The sequence below is a fragment of the Crocuta crocuta genome, unplaced genomic scaffold (genome assembly GCF_008692635.1).
Source record: "Crocuta crocuta isolate KB4526 unplaced genomic scaffold, BGI_CrCroc_1.0 scaffold26, whole genome shotgun sequence".
Classification (NCBI taxonomy): Eukaryota; Metazoa; Chordata; class Mammalia; order Carnivora; family Hyaenidae; genus Crocuta; species Crocuta crocuta.
In genome coordinates this window covers 14,490,797-14,500,412 of record NW_027532249.1, presented here as the reverse complement: position 1 = coordinate 14,500,412, position 9,616 = coordinate 14,490,797, and the positions used below count along the sequence as shown (strand labels likewise).

The 9,616-nt window shown below is 46.3% G+C and overlaps 1 long non-coding RNA gene across 1 annotated transcript; it reads right to left on the bottom strand.

Moving 5' to 3' along the window:
- Positions 1 to 3,933: 3,933 nt before the first annotated feature.
- Positions 3,934 to 7,710, bottom strand: LOC144243101 (uncharacterized). The gene is made up of 3 exons (XR_013338535.1): positions 7,455 to 7,710; positions 5,970 to 6,059; positions 3,934 to 5,363 (listed from the first exon to the last, which is right to left on the bottom strand). It is a non-coding gene; the product is annotated as an uncharacterized LOC144243101 (long non-coding RNA).
- Between the last annotated feature and the right edge of the window lie 1,906 nt (positions 7,711 to 9,616).

Genomic DNA, 9,616 nt, shown 5'->3' with positions numbered 1-9,616 from the left:
CTGTCTGCGCCGCCACTCCCGCCTGCGCCTGCCCAGGCGTGTTCTGTCCCGGGAGACTTGCGCAGGGTTGGGTGCCCGCCTGGGACAGGGCTACCTGTGGTGTAGGGAAAGCTTACCCTTTGTCTCGGGAGAGTTTATTGAGCCTGCTTCTGGGAGCTTAGTAAGGGAGGGGAATGCTGAGGCCGGCTCCTGGATGCTGTGAGTATGTAACAGGAAAACCTGATTGCAGTCAGAAAGGCTTTTTTGCGTGGCTTTGACATTTGAGGTGGGTTGAGGGAAATGCATCGTTCAAGGGACAGGAAGACGGGAGGGAGGAAAGGCGGGATCACGGATGACCCCTAGGTGGCCATCTCAACAACCGATGGATCCGGGCCCCATGCTCTAAGATACAGAGGCTCGAGAAGTTTGACAGGGAAGTGGTGAGAATCAAGAGTTGCGTTTTGAACCTATGAATCCGAGGAGAAATGACATCTATACAGAGGGATATGTGGGTCTGAAGCTCACCAGGAGTGACAAGGCTGGAGGTAGTAATTGGGAGTTATTGGAATACAGATGGTATTTGAAGTCATAGAATCGGATGGGATTGCCTCACATAGAAGCATAAAGTGAAAAAAGCAATTGGTTCCCTATTGTAGAGGCCAAGAAGGGGAATCAGCACCGGACAAGCAGAGCCTGCCAGAGAAGTATGCAGAAAACTAGGGGTGCGGGGTGCCTCTGGAGCTGAGTGAAGAACTATTTCAGGAGGTGGGGTGCGGTCCACTTTGACTAAGGCTGCTGAGAAGCCAGAGAGGGCACTGAAAAGCATCCTCCACTTTTACCCCAGGGAAGACCCTGACACTTCCCTGGGATTTTTCACTGCAGAGACTGGGAGGCAGAGCCACAGGGCAGCAGGTTGGAAGTGGGAATGGGAAGTGAGGATGAGGTGATAGCCAGCAAATCCAGCGTAACTGATCTGGAGAAGCTTGTCTCTGAGAGGAGCGGAGGAATGGGGGGGAATGGGGATGGAGGTGGCCCAGGGTGGGAGGAGGTAGGAATGAGTTAGGTTTTTCAAATGAAAGCAGCAGCAGGGCTGTGCGTACTTTGCCTGAGAACCCTACGAGTCTCCTGTGGGGCCCAGGAATCCGCAGATGGCACGTACCTCTGAGACAGGGTTGGAGGGCCATGTTTTAAAAGAACGGAGGCATCTCTGCAGGACTGAGAATGGTTTAGCAGAGAGGTAAAGATGGAGTGTAGAGAAGACGAGGTACCCAAGTCAGGTGAGATGGGGCAGGACCCAGAGTACGCAGAGAGGGGTTGGTCTTTTCTGTAACCACGGGGGAGAAGGAGGCTGGGAGATCCATGGGTAAGAAGATGAGGACCTTCCTTTCCCCTCCTTAGTGAACACAAAGAGAGAGAGAGAGAGAGAGAGAGGATGGAAGGAAGGAAGAAAACAAAAGAACAAAAGGAAGGAAGGGGGGAAGGGGGAAGAGAAGAAGAGGGGAAGCCTGCTCCCGTAAGGCTCCTTCCATTGGCCACACCCATCCTTGTCTCTGTGCTCCACTAACCAGGATTACAGGACCCCCACCCACGCCCGCCGTCACCTATCGGCATACCTGTGGATGAGCCATCCCTCCAGCTGCCCCCCTGCCACCTTTCTTCACCATCTCCAGGACCCTCCTTTGTCCTACCTTTTCTGCCCAGTCCGTTGCCCTCTCCTTCCCTTCCCTCCACATCCAGCTGCAATTCCATTTTCCTCCATTCCAGTACTAATTTTGCCATTACCCTAAACGTCCTTGCCCCTGTCCTTGTCACACTTGTGTGACAGAGCCTCAGCCCGATGAACACCTGCTTGCCCTGCACCTGCCGCTGCCGGAGGACAGCGCACCACCTGGCAGCAGGCACCAGTAGGAATGCGTACGGCCCTCCCCTCGGCCCTGCCTGGCTCTCCTCCGGTCCCTGGTCCCCGCAGAGACGTGGCCAAGCCTTCTCCACTCTCCTCAGCCTCTGTTCATGGAGAAAAGTGGAACCATCAGCTGGTAACGCCGCGGTCCAGCCCACCATTGCCACCCCCTTTGCCCTTCCGATCCCCCATGAGGTTAGAAAAATGCCTGCCCCGCCCAAGGACTTCCTTGGATTCCATTTCTCACTTTCTCAGAGAACTTAAGGTGTTGATTGTCGCACCTTTTGTCACATCGTGGCTCCTAGAAATAGTCTCTCAATTTGCTGCTCCCTTCTTAAAAACAAAACAACTGAGCTGCAAACAAACATAAAAACTTTTTCTGAAACACTTCTCTGTCTCCGGATAAGACCCCCTCCCTCCCTGCGGCAGTACACTTCCCTGGAGTCCAAAGGGTTGTGACGCTCCGCCTCCACTTATCCGGCCTTAACCCACTCCGGGCCCGGCTTCTGCCCCATCACTGAAAACAAGACTGCGCTCATCAATGTCCCCAGGGAGCTCCATGTCACTATGTTCATGAAAATCTTTCGGTCGTTTTATGGATTCCCCAGAAGTACTCAGTACCTTTTCATCACTCCCTCATTTTCATGAAACTTTGTTGATATTTATCTCGGTAGTTACTTGACTAAGTCTGTCCCTGTTAAAATGGCGAGATCCACGAAGGCAGGGCTGTGTCTGTGCTGCTGTCTCTCAGCCCTTACATCCCGTGGTCTAGTCTCCCCTCCACTGGGGGCCTCAGAGCACCTGGGAACCAGCAGCTCTAAAACAACACTCCTGACCTCTGCCACCGGGGTCCTCTCCCAGGGTCCCGTATCCCTGTAAATGGCACCTCCACCCATCCATTTGCACAAATCAAGAAGCTGGAGTCATCCTGGACGCTTCTCACCCTCTTAACATCCCCACGCACCAACACTGGCAGGCCAGCAAGTGAGAATAAGCAAGGTTTGGGGACTTGGGAGGCCCCCGAGTTTCACTGCTCCGACCTTCCCTTCAAAGGGACATACTTGGAACATGAGTCCCACAGGAATATTGCCCAAGGGCAAGGAGGCAATCGCACAGGGTGTTGCTCGGAAAACTTCTGTTACTTCCTTTCAACACTAGACATCTCCCTCTTCCCAGAGTCAGAATCCGTCAACTGTGGCAAAGTTTTGCTCCTGACAGAGCCAGGCTTAATTTTTGTGCACCTCGCCTTGGGTCTACAAGCAGCATTGCCATCTGCCTGGCTTTGGGTGAGAGGTCCCCAAACACAGCGGTCTTGACAGTGGCTGTGGCCCAGGAAATGCTGAGAATCTAAGAAGCCGCTGCAGGCCACACGGAATCCAGAGGATCCGGAACTACCTTGGACAAACCAAATCTTGGCCTCTCGATGGTCCATTTCTTTCAGTCACAGACTTACTTGTTTCTGTATAGTTGAGCATTAAAGACAGTTTGATTGTTTGCCGCCTGCCCATATAGAATTCCCTATTCTTCCCAGATTTAAAAAATTATCTTTTCCTTGATAAACACCAAGACTCTGAAAATAGGCCTTAAAAATGGAACAGTAGTCATTTCTAGAATTTTGAGTTTGCAAATGTTACCAGGACTCACAAATTTGTAAGCACCTGATACCAGTTTGGGAATCACCATAAATGACAGACCAGAATTAGAATTAGGTGACAATTTTCTTTCCATGGTATCCCCATCCAGTCTGATAATTACTTTGTTTATCAGAAGGTTCTTTCTGTGGATTTCCTTTGTTATTTACACAGATGTTTCCTTCCTCATTTCAATTATTTATGTTCATAGTTATTTCTGCCCTTTAAACATTAAATCAACAAAAGGGTGCAAAGTTATAAGTCTGTTTGGTGTATTTTTATTGCTTGCCACACTTGTCAGTTCTAGATTTAACTTTCAGAGAAAAATAAAAGCTTATATACAAATCAAAATAATCCAAATGTTTTACATTTAAAATTTAATTAATTTTTTAAGTATTTATTTTTGAGAGAGACATACACACACACACAGAGTGTGAGCGAGGGAGGGGCAGAGAGAGAAGGAGACACAGAATCTGCTAGGCTCCAGGCTCTGAACTATCAGCACAGAGCCTAAGGCGGGGCTCAAACTCACGAACCATGAGATCATGACCTGAGCGGAAGTCAAATGCTTAACCGACTGAGGCACCCAGGCACCACTAAAATTTACTTTACTTTTATTAGGAATAAGATGTTTTCGTTTTCTAACGATTCACTCAAAACATTGTTCTTTTAACTGTATTTAGGTTTTTTTGGAAGATAATTAGAGCAAAATTTTTCTAAAAGCCTGTTTTTTAATTGAACCCCATGGAAAGAGGCATCTTTGCTCATCCCTTCTAATGACTGTATTGGAGTAAAAGTCTACAGGGGTGTTTGAGCTCAAAGACATTTCCCAAGATGGTCTAGTTCAATGACTCCACACACCAGTTGGTTATCAGAATCAAAAGTTTTTAAAAATAAACAAAAACATGCTATATTGTAATTATGAAAAGAATGTATACATGGAGGTCAGTATAATTTCAGTAATACAGAAAGATATCAAGTGTAAAGAATCTCTCTTCTCCCTCCTCTTCCCAAATCCTCAAGGCCTCAACCCAGAGGAAACCACTGTTACCAAGTTCTCTTTTAGCTCTGAGGATAACACTATACCTCTCATAGATTTACCTTGTTTTATGAGCTTCAGGTAGTACGTTACTCTGCTATGGAAAGATGAGGAATTTAGCACATTGATCTGCTGCTCCCTTCCCCAATACTTCTCAACTTTTGTTGCTTATATCATTTTTAATTCTTCTAGTATTTACTCGCATAACTTCATATAATATATTTAGGCCTCCATTTTTAATCCATCAGCGTTCACAAGTTTCCAGCAACTCTATACTATATAAGAAGGGGAGACGAGGCTGCTTATACTAACTCCTCTGCTTCCCACTCACTCGTCCAAACTTAAATTTAGGGTATTTACATTCTATAAATATAAATTCAATGCCTTGTCTATGGATTATATCTAAATGTTGAAAAGTAACAGTATTAAGATACTATCATTTTTAAAAAATATGATATTCACTATAGAATCCTGAGGAATTACTGGGTCTATAAAAAAGTAAATGGAATTTTGAGTCCCTAAAATTAACTTCTTAAAAAGAATATCCCAAATATCAAGGTCAAAATTCCCCACCATTTGCTCAAAAACTCATGGCACGCTTTTGTTTACATTGACAAAAGCTGACTTCGTCATACAGTTTTTCGTTTGTTTTCCTGGAGCTTTTAATTGCTTTTTGTTGTTCTTGACAGAAGAGACTGTGTGTTTATAGTATCTTTCAGATCTTCTGGGGTTTTTTTGGTGAATTAACAGTTTCTGTAATGGACTCCGGGTTGTTCTTGCACACGTCCTACATAGGGTCTTCTCATTCCTTACTCTATTTTGAATGTACAGCGTTTATATTAGTTGAAATTGCATTTGCCCACAAGAAACAGAAAACCCAACTTACAGTAGCTTACCCAAATAGGACTGATTTAAAAAAAAATTTTTTTTTGTTTTATTTATTTTTGAGACAGAAAGCATGAGTGGGGGAGGGGCAGAGAGAGAAGGAGACACAGAATCCGAAACAGGCTCCAGGCTCTAAGCTGTCAGCACAGAACCTGATGCGGGACTCGAACCCACAAACTGTGTGATCATGACCTGAGCCGAAGCTGGACGCTTAACCGACAGAGCCACCCAGGCGCCCCGGGACTGATTTTTCTAAAGGAAAAAGAAATCTAGAAGTAAGCCATCCAGGCCCAGTACTAAGGCTCCACAGCGCTTCAGAGATCCACATTCCTTCTCTCCACTGTGAGAGAAGCCATTCATCCTCCCACTGTGTAGCTTTTGTCCTCATGCTCATCACCTGATGGCTACAGGATGGATGCTTACTTCTAACACAGTCCCCAGGCAGGAAGAAGGGGAAATGTGAAAAGCAAAGAGCCAGTACTGGCTGAATTTGATCATCTTTTAAGAGTTTTCCCAGAGGATCACACCCACTGACCTCTGCTTACATCCTGTTGGTCATGGTTGTCTGATAGCCACTCTAGCTGCAAGGGAGTCTGGGAAATGTCGTTCGTAGCTGGGTATGGACCTGTCTTGTAGAAAATAAGTTTTTAGTAAAGGAGATGTAAATACACCTTGGGTTAGCAACTAGCAATGAGCTTTTTTTCATTGCATTTCAAGGTTAGTTGTGCTGTTTCTTAAAATTCAGACTCTCAGGTTCTATTGTGGTCTCCCCACACACACACTCCCCTCCCCCTTGGGAATGTTACTATTCTTAGTAACCCCCTCAAAGGATCATTTGCATCCAGATCTTCACCTGTTCACAGACGAACGCAGCATCCAGATCTTCACCTGTTCACAGACGAACGCAGGAACCACCGTTTATTTAGTTGTGACACTCAAAGCTACATATGAACACTTTATTCCCATATGGACTATTTAACCAACACATGTTTCTAAAGCTCCCATTTTGCATCAGCATTTTCTTAAACTCTGTGGAGAACATGGCTGTATCAAGCATTTTTCTACCCTGGCTCCAAAAGGTGCATTATAATGCAGCACGGATGATACACTAGAGCTAAGAAGGGCTAGAAGGGCTTATTGGCCCAGCCCTGCTTTGAAGACCAGTGTGGTCAAAGACAGGAAGGGGGGGTGGTTGGAGTATGCAGAAGCTGACGGTGGTTGGGGTTCAGACAGGCGAAGAGGGCAGTTGACTTCTGAAGAACACATGACAATAGGTTCACCACAAACACAAGGGAAAGAAGCAAGCAGGCTACTATATGCAGTATTTTAGAGTAATATGATACAATTTAAAGGTAATGGGGAAAGACTGGTACGTTATTGCCATTTATACCTATTTTTTTGTGATTTAAAAGCTTTGCACAAAACACCATCTGATCTCTTCAGAGCTAGCGTTTGAGTTGAAATACTCCTACATTAAAACTGCTATGCAAGCCGTGGACTTTGGTGCAGACATGGTCAAGTCCAAGAAACACACCACGCACAACCAGTCATGAAAATGGCACAGATATGGCCTCAAGAAACCATGATCACAAAGGTACGAATCTCTTGGGGGCACCTAGGTGGCTCAGTCTGTTAATCGGCCGACTCTTGATTTCAGCTCAGGTCATGATCTCATGATTTATGAGTTTGAGCCCCACATTGGGCTCTGCATTCACAGCACAGAGCCTGCTTTGGGTCCTCTGTCTCTTTTTCTCTGCCTCTCCGCCCCCCTCAAAAATAAATAAATGTTAAAAAAATAATTAAAAAACCCCAAAGGTATGAACCTCTTAAGGGGTTAGACCCCAAGTTCTTGAGGAATATGCACTTTGCCTAGAAGCACGACAAGAAGGGCCTGAAGAAGATGCAGGCCAACAACGCCAAGGCCATGAGGGCATGTGCTGAGGCGATCAAGGCCCTCATCAAGCCCAAGATCCCGAAGGGGGGCAGCAGCAAGCTCAATCAACTTGCCTACATCACTCACCCCGAGCTTTGGAAACGTGCTTGTGCCCGCACTGCCAAGGATCTCAGGCTCTGCCAGTCAAAAGCCAAGGCCAAGGCCAAGGCTCAAACCAAGGCCCAGGCTGCAGCTGCAACTCTGGCTCCAGCTCCTGCTGCGGCTCAGGTTCCCCAAGGTGCCTGGGCCCCACAAAGGCTCCAGTGTAGAGCCTTCTGCCTGCCAGGGGAGGATGGCGAGACTGGTATGGCCCCTGGCCGCCCGTCTGCATGGGGCTGCTGTCCTCCTGTGCTATTTGTACAAATAAACCCGTGGCAGGATCTGTCAAAAACAAAACAAAATGAAATAAAAACAAAAACAAACAAAAACAAACAAAAAACCCCACAACCGCTATGTACATCCAATAGTATTTTAAAAATAAAATACTGGGAGCAAGGTGTGCCCTAGGATTCACTTGGTTTTATAGTGTGTGTAGGTAGAATAATGCCTGTGTGTTTTGCTTTTATTAACATGACATACTGTGTGATAGCTGCACCTAGCAGCTTCTCAGTTGTGTGTAACATTTATATAAGAGCAAATTTAAAAAAGAAAACTCTGCAGATCCTGGGTGGATGGGGAACCCTCCTTGGCTATTTTCTGCATGTCAGGGATAAAAGAGCTACCACACAGCCAGGCAGCCAGACTGTTTCTGAAACGTGTGTGCCACTTCTGGAATGTCACACAGCTGAGTTGTGTGTGCTCTGAGGAGGCAGAGGACAAGAAGTGTGTGTAAATTGGTCACGCTGTGCAGAGACGGCGGCACAGCCGGCCACGCGGACCCTGGGTTTTGCACAGGAAGCTCAAGTCCTGCGTGGTATTGTACGAATATGAACTCAAAAAATTATTAAAGATTCCCTATGGGTCCTCAACAATTTTTGGTTCATCTAGAAACTGGAAACTAAAACATGCACAACAATTAGCAAAAACAAAACAAAAACCTAGGATCTTTGCTTTCATTACTCTGTGAAAGCAGCAGTTTTTATACCTTTCACGAAGGTGCTGGAGAGCTACCACGGCAGCTGGAACCTGAGAAGCCATGATCCTGGGGCGCAGGGAAGCCCAGAGAAGAGAGCCTGACATTTGAGGTTCTTTCGTTCCACGATGAATTTGCTGCTTTGAAAGCGATGGCTGAGGGAACAAGGCACTGAGCAGGAAAGGGAAAGATGAGAGACGCCGAGACGCTGGGCAAAATGTATGCTTCAATAGGCTCAGGGCTGCAGTGGAAGAGCCGTCCTGGTTACTGCCAGGCTGTCAGTGGGGCCCTGAAGGGCACGCCTACAGAGCCGGGAACAATGAAGTCAGCAGAGGAGCAGAGAAGTGCAGCCTCCAATCGAACCCCTTGATGAGACTTGATGAGTTGTGAGCCAGTCCTCCGCCCTGACTGCCTCTGGCTGTTAGTGAGCCCGGAGTAAGTTCATCAGTTGCTGTGTTTTCTTCTTCCTTCCTGCACTATGGGCGGGTGTTTTCCAGAGCCACCAAAGCTCGGTATCCCCTGGTGCTTAAGATAAGCAGCTTCACGGGTTTGTTTTCCTCCTGCGTGGCTGAAAAAAATGTTTCTGACTGCTTCTAAAACCTAAGTACAGCATACAGACTTTTTTCTCTGTTCTTTTTGTTATGGTTTTTTATTCTTTTTCAGACTTTATGACAGATGTCTAGAAGATCAGGTATCAATGTTTTTATAGTGGCTGGCAAGTTTTCATGTGATTTTTTCACTTTTTTGTCTGAAGAATTCCTTTTGGTTTTTAAAATGGACCAGTACTCTTCTCCTTTTAAATTTTTTAAATGTTTTATTTTATATTTGAGAGAGAGCGTGCACGTACTTGAGAGAGCAGAGGAGGGGGAGGGGCAGAGAGACAGACAGAATTTGAAAGAGGCTCCAGGCTCCCAGCTGTCAGCACAGAGCCCAAAGCAGGGCTTGAACTCACCAGCAGTGAGATCATGACCTGAGCCAAGTCGGATGCTCAACCGACTGAGCCACCCAGGCACCCCAACTCTTCTCCTTTTAGAAGATAGCCATTAGGTCCTAAATCTTTTCTAGGCCAAGCACCTTCAAATTCTTTTGGCTAATCCACATACAACATGATTTCCAGTCCCGTTCTAATCGCTTTCCTTTAAATACATCCTCGTACCTCTAGGTGGCAGAACAGTAG